The following is a 20,787-nucleotide window of genomic DNA, read 5'->3' as shown; positions in this document are numbered from 1 at the left end:
TCACTGCATGGCAGCTGGATTCTAAAAGAGGATCCTAAAGGGAAAACGTTGAAGAGGAAGTGCAAGTAGTTATCAAGCCTCTGCTCATATCTTGTTGACCGTCACAGTCATCTGTCCGAGCACAGTGGATCCCAAAGATGTCAGCACCCTAATCGTGACTGTGGCACCTTTAGAGCGTGGGTATGTTTGCAATTCTCATCCTGCAGAGTCTCAAGATGTCAAGAGTCTCAAGTCTTCAGTCACTCGAAGAAGCTGATGTTATTACACGGGCCCTTGTAAGTCAGAGTCAGGAGAATCTGCTCACAGAGAAAGATGTAGTAATCGTAGTGTTGGTTGTAAAGATGGAAGAAGGGAGGAGACGCCAAAGAGAGCAGACAACTTTTCAAGGATAAAAATGGCCAGAAACGTGCTTCCCCCAGAGACTCTGGAAAGGACTTCACTTCTGGCATTTTGAGTTTATCTTCAGAGGATGCACTTCAAAATCTCCATTTCAAAAAGCATAAGGTAATAACTTTTTAATGTGAAAAGCCGTTGAGTTTGTGACAATTCATCACAGCAACAAGAGGGAAACTCATATACGTGGCCAGTTCCATGTACAGCGCGTAGGCGCTGCCCTCGTATGGGGTAGCCTGGGGTGACACCAAAGTCACAGTTTCTACCCAAATTGGAATATTATCTCCAGAAAGTAATTCTCCACAAATGTACATACTTTATGAGTGTCTTGGAGGAATTTTCCTATTAGATAAGTAGTTACCTATTCTCTGTAGTGATTTCAAGCTAATGTTTGTCCCTACTTGTGAAATGTGACATCTTTTTAGCCCTTGGACCAGGACCATTCTAAGAGTTGTCTTCCCTTCTTTAAAACTTGAGACTGGGGCTGACTGTGTAGCTAAGCCTGGCTTTAAAAAAGATTCTGTCCCGGTCTCCCAAGTGCTGGGCATGCACCAACTCCCCTGATTCTTTTCCTAAGTTTTTGTTAGGAAAAAAGCAATTTAACTAGGCATAGTTTCTACTTACAGTTCCATTACCCAGGAGGCAAAGGCAGGAGGCTCAAAGGTTTGAGGCCAGCCTGGGTTACATAGTAATACTTTGTCTCAAGGAAAAAAATTTGAATATTAAGAAAACTTAAGAGAATTACAAGGCTAAAGACAGAGCTGAGGATGGAATGTTTGCATGGTGTGTGATCCCAAGACTGCATTTAAAGAAGAAGAAAAAAGACGATATGACAAAGTGCCAGACAGCAGCTGCCTAGTTTCAATAGCTGCTAATATTTGCCATATTGGCCTAATTTATATGTGCATGCACACACATGTAAATGAAGGAAGTATGGCTCTCTCTGTGTGCGGACTGCTGAACTGTTCAAAGTGTCAGGTGTTGAGCCTCTTAAATTCTTCAGCATGCCACATAGCTGTAGAGACGTTCTACTCTGTCACCGTACTGCTCCATAACAGCTAAGAACTGTAATAGTTCATTTCACATAGGTCTAGATTCAGGTTTCCCCATGAGCCCAAGGTCCTTTGGTTCATTGTGTAACTGTTCGTCTATATCACTGATCTGTTACCTCTCTGATTCTTGCTCTAAAGCATCCCACTACCTTGTCTTCCCTTTGCATGGCCATTGACTTCTCCAGGGAAGTCCATCTGCCCCTGACCGCCTGGTTACTCTCTTTATCTGACTTGTCCTCCATTGCTGAATTCTCTGTAAGTTGGAAGTTAATGCTTTAAAGGCTACACAGAATGAAGTTTGTGTGTAAGATGCTGTGTGTGGCATCATATTTAGAGGCTACATGCCATGTGCCAATTTTCAGGTGAAGTGATTTCATCCCTGGGTTAAAGTGGAAATCATAAAGTCACACCACAAAGAAGAGAACTTTCCCCCTCTGAAGCTGACAGAGAACTATAAGGCTACAGTTTGACATGGGGCAAGTGGGCCATGTCTTGGCCACTTTCCTCTAGATGGCTATTGTTCTCTCTGATTACCTGAAATGGACAAATGATGGTTTCTTTTGGCTTTTATTTTTCCAGATAGTGTTTCTCTGTGTAGCCCAGGCTGTCCTGGAACTCACTCTGTACACACCAGGCTGACCTGGAACTCACAAAGATCCTCCTGCTTCTGCTTCCCAAGTGCTGGGACTAAAGGTGTGTGCCACCACCAGCCTGGTGATGATTTGTGTAAATTGTTATTCCTTCTACGCTTATTAGCTGAAATTTGATATTCTTGAGCCCTTTCTTAGTTTCACACGGACTTTATATTTCCACTCTTTCAAACCTCGAATCAGCCCTTTTTTCCTGAGGTATTTTGTTTCTTTTTAACAAGAAACTTAAAATCAAGACCTAACCCTCCTTAGAGCTCTGAGGTTCCTTATACTCTTACTAGATAAAGCTAAAAACCACATTTTTATGGTCAACCATGTCTCAGACCAAATTTAATGCATTGTTTCCTCAAAAGTTTTTAGCTTTTAAGTATTTTTTGTATCATATCTTTTCCAACTTGAATTTTGATTCTTGTATATAAATATGTTTATAAGAAGATTCTCACATAAAATAGCTTCAAACTGATAACTCAGACATTGCTACCAACAATAAAATGGTCAAGTGAAATTTTTTTCATTATGATTTGTGTTTGTGTGCCTTTAGGGCATATTCCACTATAGACCCTGAGCTGGGCTTAACCTCATGTCTTTACTCATTTCTTTGTGTGTTCATATTATCAATCTGATATACAGGTCCTTTTGAAGATTTATTTTTTAGTTGTGTGTATGCATGCATATCTGTCTGTGGAAGAATGCACGTTAGTGAAATAAAAGGGTGTCAGACCTCCTGGAACAGGAGTGTCAGCCTCTTATGAACCACTTGACATGGTGCTGAACATAGGTGCTCTTAACTGCTGAGCCATGGCTCCAGTTCCAGGTTGTGTGTGTGTGTGTGTGTGTGTGTGTGTGTGTGTGTGTGTGTGTGTAGATGAAATATATATCATCTATTTGTAATAGTTAGGTCCCTTTCTCCAAATGAATTTAGTTCTTTTGAACAATGTAAAATATTTCTATGACCTAACTACACGATATAATGACTTCATAGGAATCGGCATCCACCTGTCTTTAACTCCTCTCTCCCCGACATGAGTATGTGTTTTGTTCCCTTTTGTTTAGTCTTTGTCTTCTTGTAAAGTAAACATGCTTCATGTTCATTCTTGTTCCCCTTTCTCTCAAACAGGACAAGCATACCCTATGTGCCTTCTTCACCATACACTGGCTGCTTTTCAGGACAGCCAGGAAATCATTCCTTAGCCGCCGTGAAGGCTGTCTTCTTTCTCTTCCGTGTGTGGGTGGGCAGACGTGAGTGGATTCAGCCAGCCCTCTACCAGTTGACTCCTAGGTTATTTCTTATCTTTTATTTGACAGACAGTGCTTCAGTGAGCCATCTTGAGAGCCATATCATATTTGCACCCATGAAGATATAGCTTCAAGTGCAAATGATGATTGAAAAGATGAAAATTGGCAGGGTTTTTATTTTGTTGTTTTGTTTTGTTTGTTTGTTTGTTTGTTTTTGTTTGGTGTGACTTGGTTCTCCATCTAGGGGTAACAGAGCTTGGTACCTTCCCAACCCTGAGAATTTGTGGTCATGTCTGTGTGTTCATGGGCAAAATGCTTTTCAGAATTTTGGTTCTTTGTTAATATGATAAATGAGAAATAATATTTCAATTTAGTTTTATGTTCATTCTGTTATCAAAAGCTATATAGTGTGTCTTAAGTACGGAGGGGCATTTCTTTCCTCTTACAGCAAATGATACACATCTTTTATGTATCTTTGTATTATGCTTTAGCCTTTTTTATTCTCCATTATAAGAGCTTTTCCTAATATTAGTGATATTAAACTCTTGTTTCAGACATAAATTGCAAAAGATTTTCCATCTTAGTTTGGCTTTGTCTTTTTACTTTTCTTAAAAGTCTTCTCTTTGCTGTGCGTTCATTTTATTTTACTTTTGAGTAGACGTTTTTTATCAGCCTTGTGAACAAATTTATCAATCTTGCATAGCAAATCATAGTTTCAAGATTTTTTTCTCACTTCTGTGTTATTAAGGACTTTCCCATGATGCCACCTAAAACATGCCTGATTTCATTGTCTTCTAAATATCCAATACATTTGAAGGTTTTTCTGATGAGTGCCATGATAGTTGGAATGGATTTGATGCTATTCTAAAAGACCACCCAACCCCACCCAGCCACACACCCCATGCACGAAAATTTAGATACCAAATTTGTACATGTTTGTCAACTTCCTGTTCTGTCCACTGATGCATCAGACCTGAGAATTTTTAAGATTGCCTTGGTGTATCTGCAGGTAGAGGGACAGAACACCTTTCCATGCTCTCTGGAGCTGGAACCAGCCCAGCTCCAGATGGTGTAAGCCCATAATGGAGCACTTAGCTTGTATTGCAGAGTAGCCGTGGTCTATACTATTAAACCTGTAATTGACATCATACCAGACTCTGCCATCCACATCTACCAACAGATTCATCAAAGGCAGCAGTATCTTCAGAAGGAGCCTGGGGACAGCTGGCTCATCCTTTCCTCAAAGGTAGATGCTCTCAGAGCTCTTCCTGAAGCATGCTGGGCTCTCTGGGTACCATGAGCTAGTCTGCACTCTTTGGCTCCCTGTGGAATTGCTTTTGATGAGCAATAGTGTAGTGACAGGGTCAGGGTTCTATATTGAGAGATGTGCTAAGAAAAAACCCTGTGAAACTCAAGAGTGCTGAGAATTCATTAGCTCATTCTCCTGCTCCCGGTTTTATCTTATTTCTTCTATATTTATCCTGATTTCCTTACATTACTTTCCCGTTTCTTATTTATATACATCTTTGCAAGCTGTTTTGGAGTACGAGAATGCATTCTTGTGGGAGGCGGCGAGGAAGCAAGGGAATCGCACAAGACCGGTGGCTTCGTGATGCCAAAATATTTGAACAATTCTTGGTCCTTGGTTTCAGGCTAGATTTACTGGACTCTTCAAAGCAGCTACCACTGGACAAGTTTAGTTCATGCAGAAAAATACCTTTGTTTCAGGTCAAGTGGGTTTCATCCTTTAAATCTTACCGTTTTATACAAGGTGGGAATGGGTGCAGAAGGATGTTTAAAGTCTACACAGGTGCCAATGGGGACTTTAGCGACCAGTCAACATGAGCATTGGCTTTGATTTTGTTGAACACATCTGCATCTTGGCTTGCCTCTGTTACCATGCAGGTGTGTTTGAGTAAAAGCTGTTTCTTCTCTGAGATCAGGTGATCTTTCTGCCCAGCCTTCACCACACACTCTCTAGCCTGCTGGTTTTGTGAAGGATGTGTGTCTTTCTTTCCACAGGACATTTTGATGACCTAACAGCCCTCCTAACCTGTGCATGGGCTTCAGGAGAGGTCGTTGATTGTCTTTGCCCTTTATGTTTCCCCTTGTTGTAGTCTTATAGCCCTTTGGGGAGTTCCTGCACTCTTACATTTGAGCAGACATACTTGAGGACGCAAAAAGGTAACCCTCCCCTAAATCAGCCTGAACATGTCCCTAACACCGATAATGGCTTTGTTTGGGGCTGAGGTGAGATCCTTCATAAATGATGATGCTTCTCTCCATCTCAGCACTTACACTACCATGTTCTTGGTCCTTGTCAAAAGGGCCTACTTCACAGAGCTCTGAAATAGAATAAACTCTGAAAGCAGAAAACATGACCCACACCGCCATAGGCAAGTGTTTGCTGCAGCGGAGGCCATCGCCTCTGCTTTTGCCGAAGACACATTACTGTGGTGCTGGGCTGCCAAATGGCATTCGTCTTCTGAATTCCAAGACAAATCTGGTCCCAAGCTCTAGAATAATGGGCTGTGGTTCTGAAGAAAACCAGAGGTTCAAGATACATGGCAGCTGACTTAACAAGACTGTCAAGATTGTGCCTTCATAGAATTAGTCTGGGAATAATGTGTTGCTTAAGACTGAAAATACTCAGGCCTTATTACCATAGGAGGACTTCACCTCCCTAGAAGATCCAGGGCAGCCATGAAGCCCAGGAAAGCCAAGAAAGAATGTTCTTCAGTCCCAAGAGTTCTCTTTAAAATCAGAGTGCCCTGACACGAGCTGTTCTCTAGATTTACAAATCTAAACAGTAAGATCTTGACTATTTTTCTGTATGTCAGACACTGCTGCAAGTATTTTATATTGGTAACCCAATCAAATCTTTAGGCAACAGTTCTTTGAGGCAGTTGACTTCTGTGTCCCTTTACAGGATAAGGAACCAGAGGTATGTGGAGGTGAAGGGAATCCATTACAGTTCATCAGGAAACAGAAACTCCTGGGTGGTGACATAGGCAGAGATAATGAAGGGCCTGGGAATTTCCCTAATGGTCAGCTGACACTGCAGAACTAGACCACAGGAATGCTCTGCTTCCGCACTGGGAATGTTAGGAGTCAAAACTGCACCATGAGAACTATGAGCTGTAGGGACGTTCACCTCATCCAGCATCTAGGATCCTGGAGGCATTGCTATGTCTGTTTGCGTATTTATATCACTTAGGTGGGGTCTCTAGTGCTTTTCAACACACCCATAAAACTAGTAGCTGGTCTTCTTGCCTCTGCTTGCCAGAGAACTGAAAATCCTAACGCTATGTGGTTCTTCTCATGCCTGTAGACCCTCAGATCTACGTACATGCATCTGTTAGGTAGATCTAAAAATCACATCTAGATCCTGGCAGTTCAAGGCTGCTGTTGCTTTCTCTGAAACACAGGAAGACACACTAGGAAGGCGGTGTAATAGACACTGAGTGAGCCTGACTACAGAGCTACGCGTTAGGTACACCTCACCTCCAGTAACAGTTCTACAAACAGTGTTGCATCAGGATTTGAAGCCAGGGTCTGAGCTTGGCAACCTCCTCTGCCTCTCCCGTCTCATATGCTCAGGACTACAGGCTGACTATGATATGTGTTATTTCCGTTTTCCTCCTTCAGCACGTCTGCAGTCAGTCGTTATATGCTCTCTCTCTATGAGTCTGGTGCTAGCCTCAGAACCCTGTGTAGGGCTGGGATGGATACCTACCACCTAATATCAATCGGTCAAATGTACCAGTTACTTACTGGTATAATGGTGCTGCGTAATAAGTATCCCTAAACTCAAAACAACAAATGTAGATTTGGGGTTTTTTTCTTCCCTCTGTAGGCCTTTGTCCTTGCCTGGTTTCGTTCACGCACATGTGGCCAGCTATAGGTAATTGGGTAGTCTTGTTTTTCTTTTCTGGGGTCTCTCAGATACTTGGAGCGAGTTGACCTGATTTTGTACTAGGTAAGCTAGTCTCTCCCCAGTCCTGGCCTGAGGGGCAGAAAAGGAAGTAGAAGGTTACATACATTTCTCCCAAGGCAAGTTCCATGGTCATACTCAAGGTCAAGGGAGAAAGAGCCTGCAAACTCACAGGGTAAAAGATGAGGTACGAGGAGTCATTTCACGGGGCCATCAGTGTAAGCATTGACTTTATTAGGCACAATATTCAACTGAGCACCTTAAAAGACATGAAAGGTCAGGTGCTCTGGACACACACAGGGAAAATCCAGTGCAGACTCAGCACCCAGGGGCTACCTAGCAAGGCTCTGTATAGGCCTGTTCCGTCTGGCTCTGAGCTGTGTTCAAGCCTGGGCTTTCCCAACTCCCCCCCTCAACTCAGGGACACAGCCATTAACTGGCAGGGCCTCTGCTTAACAGGGCTGCTCCTCAACAGTTTGACATCGAAAGCGACATAGTCGATTGCCAATTAAAAGGCCCATGTCCTCAATGTGACAAATACCAGGGAAAACAATCTACAATTCAGAACACAATCAGGAGAACATGAAGCAAGTTCATCACAGCCCCAGCGCTGGCCTTGTACCTCGGCTTTCATCTGCCTCTCGGCGAGACAGAACATGACACTCCCAGGATTTCAAGGGTTGACTCGATCCGGCTGGGCAAGACTTGCCGCTGCCAATCACAGAGTGCTTGCCCCAGCCTCTCAGGATCGTGTGAGGGGTCAGGATTGTTTTCCTGTAGCTTAGACATCCGCTTGCCCATCTGATGTTTTCTTAGTTCATATGTAATTACTAGCTGTCCCCTAAGAGAGCAGGGGACCATGACCTGCCTGAAACCTGATCCTCTGCAGAGTCTGGAGGGCTGCCTGGAGGCCCCAGAACTGGGGGAAGGGGCAATTAGCAGCTCTGGTACTGAAAGAATCTAAAGAAAATAGACATTTTTTGGATTTTCTTTTGCAGCCATTTCTCTTGAAGTAAAGTTGTCTACCCTGGTCCCCATGTGACTGTCATCTCAGATTTGTTTTAAGTAAAATGATTGAGGAGGAGGAGGAGGAGGAGGAAGAGGAGCAAGATGAGGATGATGAGGAGGAGGAGGAGGAGGAGGAAGATGATGATGACTGTTTCACTGAGATGCAGTTTACACTCTATATAATTCACCCACTTGAAGTTTACAATTGAGTGCTTTTTAAAAACATATTCACAGATATGTACAACATCACAGACATGGCAGCCAGCCTGGGAATATTTTCATCTCCTCAAAAAGCAACCTCATCCCCATTACAAGTTATCCCACCCCACCCCCCACTCCCCCATTTCCCTGGCAACCACTAATCTACTTTTATCTCTGTGATTTCCCTATTGTGGATCGCTGGTGTGAAAGGAATCATATAATGTGGGATCTTTTGTTGACTGTTCTTTTGTGAACCATAAACTAGGTAACACTTTAAATTTTATTAGCATGTATATGTGGTATGTATGCATGTGTGTGGTGACCTGTGTGCAGAGGTGTGTGTGTGTGTGTCTGTGTGTGTGTGTGTGTGTGTGTGTGTGTGCGTGTGTGTATGCAACTTGCATGTACACACTAGAGGTTGCTATCAGGTAACTTCTTTGATCATTCACCACCTTTGATAAGGCATAGTCTCTAACTTAAGCTGGGAACTGGGAAGTTCCGCTCGACAACTTGCTCCGGGAGTCTTCTGTCTTTTCCTCCCAGATGACTGGATTACAGCCTGGTGTCCTGCCTGCCCAGCATTTATGTGGGTGCTGGGGACATACACCCCAGTCCTCCTGCTTGTGTGGCAAGCTCTTTACTAACCTGTCTCCCTGCCCCCTGAGTAATACTTTTTTTAATACTGTGCTAGGATCCTGCCTTCACAACCAATTGGCTATGTGGTTTTAAGCAAATGACTTTTATCTTTGCTGTGAGTTTTTTTTTTTTTTTTCATTGTAATACAGGAAGGGTTCTGATGTTCATTCCAATGGGGCTCCTGGGGCTTCAGGCTGTACCTGGAACTTGGGGAGGGCCTAGGAAGCAATGTTCACTGTTTTTCTGATAGTAGCTTTTTCTGGAGTGCTGTGTGTGTGTGTGTGTGTGTGTGTGTGTGTGTGTCTATCTTTCTGTCTCTCTGTGTCTCTCTCTATGCCTCTATATCTGTCTCTCTCTGTCTCTGTCTGTCTGTGGTGTGTGTGTGTGTGTGTGTGTGTGTGTGTGTGTGTGTGTAAAACCCTCTCTGTGTGTTTTCATCTTTCCAAGCAAACATTTACAGCAGTCTACAGATTTTTCCATATGGACCACACTATGTCCTAGACATAAAGGAGCCTTGTGCATAGCTTGCAAACTCTCACTTGGTTAGAATCTTCTGCACACATACCCTATCTCCCAGGGCAATCTCGTGGACCCTCTTTGACTCTGGGGTTCTGCTGTTGAAAACATAGGGAAAAAATTTTCCTATGATCCCAATGAAAGCACCTGCTTCTTTGCTCTGGCCTGTGGGGCTGGCCTGTTTGTGGCCCCTAGGATGAGGAGAGAGGTTTGGGGCTGGCTCTATCTGTCATCCTCCCTGTGTTGTGTCTATAGGAAGAGTAGAGGGGATATCTTTAACTTGGAAAGCCTGTCTTTTGTTCTGGAGGCTGCTGGTGGGTAGGAAGTAGGGAAAACTCACAGCTGATCCTGAAATAGTTGTGGGAACATTGGCTAGAAATGGACCTGAGCCCATTCAGGCTGTTGACCACTGACTGTGTCCTCAAGGCTGAGGTTGTGAGAAGGGCAAGTGTGACCGCAGCCCTGCTGAAAGGAGCCTTTATCACACCACACTTCCTCTTGGCAGCATCTCACAGTGGCTGGTGACCTACAGTGATGTGCTGACCATTAACATCAACTGTAAAAGTGACACCAACTCATTTAGGAAAGTCAGAGGCTAGAAGAAAGGGAAATACACCCTTCAACCTAACACAGTCACTGGCCTCGAATTTGAGCATCCTTCCTGTGTGTAGCCCAGCAAAAGCATTGTGACAATCAGTGGAGTCCGCTGGGGTACTCAGAACTGAGACCTGGAGAGCTAGCTCAGGGCTTCTGAGTGAAGCACTCAGTTTACACTGAAGCTGTGCTTTCTTTGTGCATTTTTAAATGCCTTTTCTCTGGCTTTGTCTCCCCTGAGAGATTGAGTGTAAACTTGTACAGACCAAGAACTGCGTTATGTCCTTTTATAGGAGTGTGCATTTGTCAGAAACAAGTAGATTTTTTAAATGTTTGTGCCTACACTGTACTTTTATTGACTTGTGGATACAGATGTTGTCTCTGGAAACTGTCTGGCAAATGCCTGTGGGCTCCACCTTATTGGCTAGTTGACAGAAGCCCAAGGAAACTCAGCTGCAACCAAAACAGTGTTTCTGTGGCTATCCCTGCTCCCTGGGACTTCCAGCATCTGTGTGATGTGACAAAAAACCCATCCATATATTTTAGAGCCAAGGAGCAAGGACTCTGCAGTTTCTAGGCATTGCTGGTGCTCTGGTTCCTGTGGTGGGACTTTAGAAACGCTGTTGCAGCACAAGGAAGGACCTCCCTGCTGTATGGGGATTCTGGAGAAAGAACCCACTGAGCAGAGCCATTTTTGCCTGGAGTTGGGAGCCTTCCTCCATGATACCTGTGACTCTTGCCTCTCTGAACATTCTGAGAAATGGAATCCAGTGTACCTGATATGCAAAGACACTGTTTCAGTTAAGCTAGAGAAACACAACATATGACCAGCATGTTTTCTGTCATAGGTGGTGGCTTGAAAAAGTCAGCTTACATAAATATTTGGGGGAAAAAAAAAACAAAGACCATAAAATAAGAAATTGGTATTTTGCTTGTTGGGGTGTTTTGGTTTTTTTTCCTATGAGGAGGAAAATCTAGGCACACTGGTAACTTATGACTAACAAGCCCCAGCACCTGTTACTTCAATGACTATTAGATTTTTAAAAGGAAGCTGTTTGGGAACTCGTGTGAACAGACCTTCTATTAGGATTTAACAGTGTTGGGACCCAGTTCAGTGAGATCTATACTTGCTACGCCTGTTTCTTAACCAATGATACCCACAGAAAGACTGAGTTATGAGTACAGGCCTGCTTTTAAAGTGACCAGTCCATGCCTAATTGTTCTATATTTGTTTCAGGATGGCTCTTGTTTCGTTAGAGCTTTTTAACCTGTGAGACATCTTTGGAAATACAGATGTGATTGAATCAGCTCTCCTTTTGAGGCTTCTGTTGGTTCCCCTTTGCCCAAAGATGAAGCCCAGGATCCCTGACATTGCATCAGACCCTGTAAGCACTGGATGCTACCTTTCTTATTAGCTTCCAAGCTCTGCCTCCCTCCTGCCCCCCCCCAACCCTGTCCCCAAAGTAGCGAGACTCAGTGGATTATGCTGTAGGATGAGCTTAGGAAAAGATTAAGCCGGTATGTTTATTCTTTATTTCATATAGTAATTGTTTTCTTAAAAAAAAAAAAATCCTATTTCTATGCAGAATGGATTTTACTTAAACCTCCAGGCAGACTCCGTTTAAATTCGTCTAGAAAATGTATAGTCTTGATGTTTTGGGGAACCTTGATATATGTTCTTTACAAAATCCTGGTTTTATTTTTAAAAAAGATGCAGATTATACATTTTAAAGCAGTTATTTAGTCAGCGCTTTCTGATTCCTCCTATAATCATATCAGAAAACAGAATAATGATTTTGTTATTTCGCTTGCAGTCTCCCGTGCCTGCCAGAAGGCCCCTCTTGTAGGTTCTCTGTCATTTTTGCCAATTCTCCATTTTGCAGGGTTTTTTCTAACCCCTCCCTAACCCAGATCCCTTTTATGGTAATTTTCTTTAAACAACAGATATTTCTTGGTGCCTCTAGCTTGTCTGACCTGTGCCACGTTGTGTGCAGATCAAACAACCATACCAGCCACCTCTGGCACGTGGCACCCAGCTGTCTCTTGATTAAAGAGCGTGGGGAGCTTTGTGTCAAGTTTGACAATGTAGAGCAGTAGGAGCTGGAGCGGGGGGACATATTTACTTCTTCTCTTGTAGGAAACCATGTGCAATGAATTTGAAGCCTTTAAAGCTACATCAGTAATGAATCAAAAACTACACTTCACTCCTTGAATGATGGCTGTTTTCAAACCTGACTCCTGCTTCAGCTGGTGACGTCAGTCTCTTATGTAAACAGTAGCAACAGTATACATATACAGTTAGCCGTGGTTCACTCACAAAATTGGATCACATGGTCCATGACTTCTTGGGACTGATTTAAAGTTCTGTTTAAAGAAAGTTAACTGAAAATATATTTTTAATGTTAATTTACTTTTATCTGTGTGTGTTTATATCTGTGTGTATATGCATGTATGTGTGTGTGTGCGTGTGTGTGTGTAGACATGAGTGCAAGTACTTCTATAGCCCAGAAGAGGGTCTACCATATCCAGGAGATGGAGTTACAGGCAGTTGGGAGTTGCTTAAGGCAGGTCCTGAAAAATAAACTACAGTCCTCTCCAACAGCAGCAAACACTCTTAACTGCTGAGTCCCTGGGTTTTTGTTTTTATTAAGTTATGCATTGTTATTGAAAGTTTCATTTTGAGTCTAATGTTTTTTTTCAAACTTAACCAACTTGGTTTTGCTCAATTGGGTTGGTTGCTGGTTACTGTTAGAGTTAACACAGTGAGTGCTGTCATCAACCTTGGTTTGTCCGGTTTGCATGAAGGCCTGCCTGTGTTGAAAGAAAACTAGGAATGGAAATGGGTGAATTTAAGATATTTGAAGCTTGGAGTTCATTCAGCTTTCTGCTGAAGAACTTCCTGAGGGCAGGCAGAAGTTTGCTATTGTATAATGAAGAGCCGGTGTAGACATGAGTTCCCAAGCCTCTTCATGTTGTCATGACATGGGCAAGCATGCCCAGGCTCTTCTGACTCAGCAATGGATCATCTCCCCCAGTCTCATACTCTCCAAAAGCCTCCTGGCCAAATACAGTCACTTAGACATGTCATACGAAAGCATTCCCATCCACCTGACTAGAAAGTTATAGAGAGAAGGCTCAGAGGGACACCAGACAGAAGACCAAGTGAAGTTACAAGGAGACAGTAACTATCTGCAAACCATGGAGAGGGCACTTGAGGAGAAAGCCAACTGGCTGACACTCATCTTGGACTCAACAACTACGAGGAAAACTATTTCCGTTGTTTAAATGACTAAGCCTGAGGTACTTTGTTATGGCAATGCTAGCAAACTCTTGAAGCCAGCCTGCCCATCTTAAAAGAGACCCCTTCTTAGCAGCTTCCTGTGTAGTAACAGGGGCCCTTCCTCCCTTCTTCAAGAAGCCAAGACAGAGAAGACTCCGGGTCCTTTGACACTTGGGCAGTGCTAGACACAGACTGATTGGAAGCCATTTCCACAGAAGCCAGCCAGGTCCCACAGGCAGAGTGCCCATGGAACTGTGTGGATGACCTGGGAAGAAGCAAGTGGAAGCATTTGTCCAGGGGTCCTTGGAGCAGGGAACCAGACTCTGTTCTAGAGGACTCTGTCTCCTTCTCCTCTATGGATCCTAACATCTGAGACCTAATTCTGAGACTCCCCCGAGTAAAACTGCGTGATGTGCGTCTAGCACCCACGAGTGAGGAGCGGAAACATTCCTCTGCCAGTTGGGCAGGTTTTTGGCAATTTGTGCTCAAGTTGCATTTTCCGTTCCTGCCACACTGCACGCTTCTGCCACATGCAGCTTTGCCACCGCTATTGAGGCTCTTTGACAACTTATGAGTGTTAAGATGTTGGAGTCTGCCCCTGCTGTAAAATACAGGAGAGGAGGCTACTTCTCAGGTTTGAAAGTTTCCCAGGATGGCATCTCAGAAGTAACCTTAATAAATGCCAGTTCTCTACAGGGCAGGCTACAGATGAGGCTTTCCTTGTGATCCACATCCGGTTCCAAATGTGCTGAAGGGCTCTGGGGAAAATCAGAATGGGTGAAGTCAGAAGACAGACACATCTACAAAAGCAACTGCAGAAGCAGGCAGGAAAAGAAGAGATATCACACATGCCCAGGGCAGAAGAGCATATGACAAAGTGCATTCAAGACTCTTCCCCAGGCATCTGCTGAGCCCCTGTTTAATGCCTAGCTTGATGCCACCCTGATCCAGGTTTGAAACCAGACAGAATTCGTACCAGTCTCTGGAGGAAGACAGAGTAGGATCTGAGGGAGAGAACACAGGACAGATGGTAACCCTGTGCAGGGTGTCCATAGCAGATAGATCATCTAGGCTGAACTGACTTGGGCTCTGAACAAGGAATGGCCAGGTCTTTGGGACTGGAGTACCTCTTTTCCTGTGGGAAGCAGGACTGTGAACCCACGCGGACCTGGAGGAGAGGTGCTCAGGGGTTGCTCTTTCTTCCCTCTCCCCTTCTGCCCCCTTGATTCCTCTTCACCCTGAGGGTAAAAGTCCTGAGTTGCTTTTTTCATTTAGAGCCCTTTCTGCAGAGTCAAGACTTCCCCAGAACCACACATTCTCCCCAAGCTGGGTGTAGCTTTAGGATGGTCACAAGAACTGTGACAAGTCCTAAACCAGCCTCTTCCAACTAGAGTTTCCAAACTCTGACAGTGGTAATAAGGTCTCCATAGTCAAAAGGAAGATCTGAAAGAGCCACCTCCCAAAGAAAAGTCTAGGATTCCATTCCTGGGGAAGAGGGAGGGCAGTGCTATGATTTGAATATAAGCTCCTCAGCATGGGTCCTTTTGTTGAAGACCAGGTCGCTAACTGGTGGTGGCACCATTCTGGGGCAGGAGCCTAGCTGGGGAAGTTGGTCACTGGAGAGTCCTCCCTGAGATCCCACTGGCTTCCTGTGTTCTTCGCCCTGCCTTCTTCCTGCTCCACCAGCTCTCCACCTTAGTCTCTGCCTTACCACGCGCAAGCCCAGAAGCATTGGAGCCACGTGACTGCAGAATGTTTATGTTGGGAATTTTACTGTGGCAATAAACAGCTGAACAGCACTATTGGCGGCTGTGCCCACAGACTCCAGTACTGTGCAGGTGGCCAGCATTACCTGAGGGATGGGACATTGAAGTCTCTTACACTGCAAACTCAAAGGATCGACTTGAAGCTCCTATCTCCAGTTTGTTCCTTTAAGCATCCGTTTAACAAGCACACACTGAATGCCTGCTTCCTGCTAGGCACTGTTGGTCCAGACCAAAACAGAATTGGAAGACTTCTTTTGCAAGTCAGTATTTTGGGTTTTGAGGACCATATCATGTCCATCACAGCTACTCAAGTTGCATAGGTTAAAAGCAGACATACATAGTACATACATGTATGCCTGAATGTAGCTTTGGTTTTTGTTTGGTTTTGGTTTTGGTTGTTTTTTGGTTTGGGTTTTAGTTTTTTAATACCTGGTTTTTCTATGTAGCCTTGGCTGTCCTGGAACTCACTCTGTAGACCATACTAGCCTCAAACTCATAGAGGTCTACCTGCCTCTTGCCTCCTGAGTGCTGGGATTAAAGTCATGGCCACCACCACCCTAGGCCTTAGTATGATTTTGGCCAACAGGATTGTTTACTGACCTCTGAGCTAGAAACAGATATAAACAAAAGAGGATGTTATCTAGATGGACCTTGAACTTGAGGAAGGAACTGATCAGAAGCAATCGTAACCTATAATCAGGAACATGTTTCATGGCTCTCCAGGGAGGTCTAATAGTCTCAGGTCAAGAAGGGTTTGATACCTGAGTTAGAATCTGAATCATTGTTAGTCAGATGAAAAGAAAGGGCAGACACTGTGTGGGCATGTTTTGTGCATGACCATAGAGCACCTACGAGCCACGAGAAGGCCAATGGAAATAGTGGTGAGTAACTCAGAGAGGCCTGAGATGCTCAAGATGGGATCAGTGGCCTGTCCATGCACAGCCTTGGCTCACTCTGTACCTCCTGTCTTCATTTACATCTCATGGGAAAAGCTGAAAGCAGAGAATAAGTGGGATTGGGTTACAGTTTGACCTAACAAATCTCTGCCATGACAACATGACAGCCAGTTGGGGAAAGAGGACAGGGTCAGAGAGATGAAGTAAAGGGATAGTTGCAAAGAAGGAAGTGGAGTGGAAGGTGAAGAAAGGAAGATGTGTCCTAAAAGGGTAACAGTGGCCGGATATGGAAGACACGAGTCTGCAGGATGGCTGTAGGTACTGGATTGGCAATTAGGTGGTTGGTGGTGCTGACCAGTAAGACAGGAGGTGCTGGGGAAGCCCATGCCTCTTTATTTTTGTTCATTTGTTTTGCATGCACGTGTGTGTGTGTGTGTGTGTGTTCATGGGGGTGACTCACAGGTGTATGCAGGTTCTTGTGCACATGTGTATATGCACATGCAGCCCAAAGTTGATGTCATGTGTTTTTCTAGATCATTCTCCACGTTATTACTTGACACGTGATATTTCACTGAGCCTGGGTCTCACCAACCCTGTCTACTGTAGCTAGTCAACTCCCCTGAGGAATGATCTGTCTCTGCCTCCCTCCTTGAGACTGAGATTACAAGCAGCCACCATGCCTGCTTGGTTCTTACATGGGGACAAGTGCTTTATCAAGTTAGCCATCTCTCCAACCTGCTTTTTTAGTGTGTGTGTGTGTATGTGTGTGTGTGTGTGTGTGTGTGTGTGTGTGTGTGTAGATTAGAGGGATCTTCTCACTTTCCATCTCATGTTTTGAGACAGTCTCTCATTGAACCTGGAGCTCACTGATAACTAGACTAGCTGGCCGGTGAGTGTCAGAGATCCTCCTCTTTCTGTCTCCCAGCACTAAGATTACAGGTGCAGACCATCACACTCAGCTCTTTTTTATCACATGGGTGCTGAATTAGAACTCAGATCTTCTTGCTAGTGCAGCAAGAACCTTTACTGACTGAGCCCAGCTCTGCTTCTTTGCTTTGTGTTGTTTGAATCAGTGAAGGCCACAATGGGCTTGAGTCACCTTCGAGACATAGCATAGAGGTGTCACATAAGCGGGTCAGATGCACAGCTGTGACAGTTGGGGGTTGGAGATGACATGTTTGGTAGGTCATCAATCTATGGAGGGCAATTATTCAACCCTGATCAGAAATTAGATCCTGAGGAGAAGAATAACAGTGTTTAGAAGAGATTAAGGAAACATCCTGAAAGCCCTGGTGCTCAATAACAAGGACAGAAGCTGCATTGTGGTAGACCAGGAGGCTAGCACTGGAGAGCAGGCACAGTGGGAGGGCTAAGGATTCTCACTGGCAAGGGTTTCCCCAGAGTGAGTGCTCTGGCCGTTGCCAGTCATTGGGCATTTCGGTTATCCTTCTGCTTTCAAGAGTGGGCCCCAGTGTCAGAGGCTTCTTGAGATAGCAGACAAGCTGAAGAGCAAAAACTTAACAACATGGAGATAACTTAACAGCATGGAGAGGCCTGCAGATCTCAGTAAGAGAATGACGGGAGGCAAGGAAGCAGACAGGAAGCCCAGACAATACTGCCAGAAGTCTCACTGTGGTATGGAAGAGCTGCATAGGACAGGTAGAGGGGGAATTGGAAGGGGCCATGGGATTAGAAAGAATTCCATTGTGAAATAAATAATAAATAAATAAATAAATAAATAAATAAATAAACTGTCAGGGAACCTGACAGTTAAGTATTTATTCAAAATGCTTGTCATACATTTATTCATTTTTTAAACTCTGTATCTCACTTATCTTGTCTAAACCACCCATCGTACTTTTGAGCAGTGTGTTTATTATGGGCACTAAACTCGGTTCTAGTTCATTCCTTTCTTTCCTTATGAGCAGGGATTTATTGAGCATTTACTTTATACCAATCATGAAGCAAGTTCCCAGAGACAGACATGAATTAGGTATAGCCTATAAGTTTGTGAGGCGTATGGGGTTTAGTTTACTTCATTGGTTCTCTGACAGGGGTGGCCTTATTTTCCTTTCACCTTTAGGGAGATAGAGACAAGTCAGAAGGTGTTTTTGATTTCTCTGACTCAGAGGGGAAGAAGTACACTGGCACCTAGTGGGTAAAGGCCGGAAATGCTGATACACGTCTTCCAGGGCCTGGGATGAGGAGCACCCATGACCATGAGGAGCACCCATGACCATGAATACACAGTGTGTGTGGTTATCTACAGGGTGCAGAGAGTAGGCACTTGAATGTGTTTAGAGAAGCTGATGGTGAAGAGCTGATGGGAAAGAGGGGGACACAGGTGTATACAGACATGATGTGACCCTGTGTGACCCAAGCCAGGAGCCTCCAGGGAGTCAGAATAGAGGCTCCATTGCTGGTAAGGGGTGAAGTATGGATGTAGCCATAGAAACCATGCTTTGCATTTTGTATAACAAGCGAGGAACGACTATAGAATTCCACACAAGAAGAACCAGATCCACATCCTTAAGAATGGTATTTTTTTAATCTTAATAATAATTGTTTATTTTATATTTGTGTGTGTGTGTCTGTGTGTGTGTGTGTGTGTGTGTTTTGTATGCTAGTAACAGAAGGAGCAGAGTCTTGACTTCAAGATGAAGTTTATAAACAAACCTGATCTAGCCTGTGGTTCTCTCTGCATCTCCTTTGGATCTTGGCTCCAGGACCAGCTGTGAGCATCCACAAGGCCTCAGTTTATAACTCTTATGTACCAAAGCTTCCTGTGGATGTTCCAAAGAGTCTGTGCCTCCAGATGTCAGAGCAGTGGCCTTCAGGCAGCCATGTCAATTTCTCCTGATTGATAGTTCTCACGTGGCTGTGAAGGTTTAGGCACTCTGGCTGCAGTGACCCTTGCACGGAGAAATGCTTCAGGGAAGTGTGCTCATGGAGACTCACTGCTGCTTTGACCTGTGTGAACTGGTATCCTCCAGTGACCCCTGTACTGTGTGTACCATGTTCTGCCTTCTCCAGAGGATGCCCTACACACACACACACACACACACACACACACACACACACACCATCCAGTGCATCTCTTCTCCTTCATCCCAGGGAGAAAGGTGGCTTTGCATAGTAAATGACATTTAAAGGAGGCTTTGGCTCTCAAATCTGTTTCCACTACAGATCACACTTTCAAGCTGCCCTTCCTGTTAGGAGGCTCTGACTGTGTATGACAGCCTCTCACTGCCTAGGGACCAACTGGGAGAGGCCAAGACTCGCAGGTAGAAGGGACTGGAGGGGTTAAGAGGGGTCAAAGTTTTATCTGAGTTTCCATTGCTCAGGGAAGCCAGGGACGAGTGACAAGTGAGACAGTCCCACCTGGAAAATCTCCTTGCTAATTCTTCCATAAGACTAGAAGCAGAGAGACACATTTGCTTGTTCAATAGACACATCTTAATTCTTTGTATAAGCAAGAGTGGGATTTGGGTAGGACCTAGGAAATACTATCTGCTTTATGATGGGGAAGGAACAACTTCCTAAAGAAAATACAGGTACCCTGGCACATCAGTGGTTAGCAGAGTTCCCTGAAGGTGGAGTCTATGGAATTGGCTTAATAGCTGTGAGTCCACAGCCTTGGATTATCCCTATCTGGAAATGAAGAAAAGCCATGGGCCAGAAACTTGATCATAGTTGAGTCCACGGGAGAAGCTAGCTCTGATTGTCAATACTTTCTTCTGTCTTCTTCCCATAATGGCTTCATTATAGGGTACAGAATTTTCTGGGTTTTAATTTTTCCTGTATGCAAAATGAAGGGATTGTCAAACTAAAGAACTTCTGGTGTTCCTGATGGCTTTGACCTATATATTGAATTCCGACTTGGCCAGGGTATCAGTCACCCACCTCTAGGACTAAGAAAATTAATTTTATACCCAGCTTCTCCTTTTACTGAAAGAAAAGGTCTCAAAAAATTTAATAACCTAAATGTATAGGTTTTTTACAATACAGATAGAATTTTAAATTTTTATTTGTACTACTTAATTAATTTCTTGTATTGCATATGTTTAAAGTTATAAATTATATAAACTGTTAACTTACAAATCCTGCCTTTTTTCCACTTACATTTCACAAGCCATTAGCCACACCTCTCCTTCCCAGATTCACCTCCAGTACATGTGGTTCTGTGAATTTTCTTAATCACTGGGCAGCTTCTGGATTCCTCTCACAACTCCCCACAGGTTCACTATCCTCAGAGAGACAGCACTTTCTGAATCTGGGAGTTAACTAGTCCTTCCTTGCAAACAATAGGTCTCAGCTCCCCAAAGTGATTTTTTTGTATGTTTGTTCATTTTGGGGGATGTCTTAGAGATGAGCACTTGCAATCTCTTGCAGCAATTAACCTCTGGTTGGGTTGCTTTTTAAATGATCTGAAAGATTTGTTTATAGGTGTGGAGAGGGGACTCAGTATGCCTACTGCTCTTTTGGAGGATTCGAGTTCAGTTTCTAGCACCCAAGTTGGGTGGCTACAACCCCTTTGACTTCACCTCCATGGGATACAGCACCCCTCTTGTGGTCTTTGTTGACACACATATGTGTATACACCCCCCACACACACACACACAAAT

At 44.1% G+C, this 20,787-nt stretch overlaps 1 protein-coding gene across 1 annotated transcript in view; it reads left to right on the top strand.

Annotated features, from left to right (window-relative positions):
* Positions 1-435: 435 nt before the first annotated feature.
* Positions 436-20,787, top strand: part of Klhl29 (kelch like family member 29) — a 248,491-nt gene continuing 228,139 nt past the window's right edge. The window contains exon 1 of the mRNA XM_028779393.1: positions 436-504. The gene's annotated coding sequence lies outside the window, so the exon portion shown is untranslated. The remainder of the gene's footprint in view (positions 505-20,787) is intronic.

This window comes from Grammomys surdaster, unplaced genomic scaffold (genome assembly GCF_004785775.1).
Source record: "Grammomys surdaster isolate TR1022 unplaced genomic scaffold, NIH_TR_1.0 351, whole genome shotgun sequence".
NCBI classification, from domain to species: domain Eukaryota; kingdom Metazoa; phylum Chordata; class Mammalia; order Rodentia; family Muridae; genus Grammomys; species Grammomys surdaster.
Note: the sequence above shows the minus strand (reverse complement) of the source record. Positions and strands in the feature narration are given on the sequence as shown.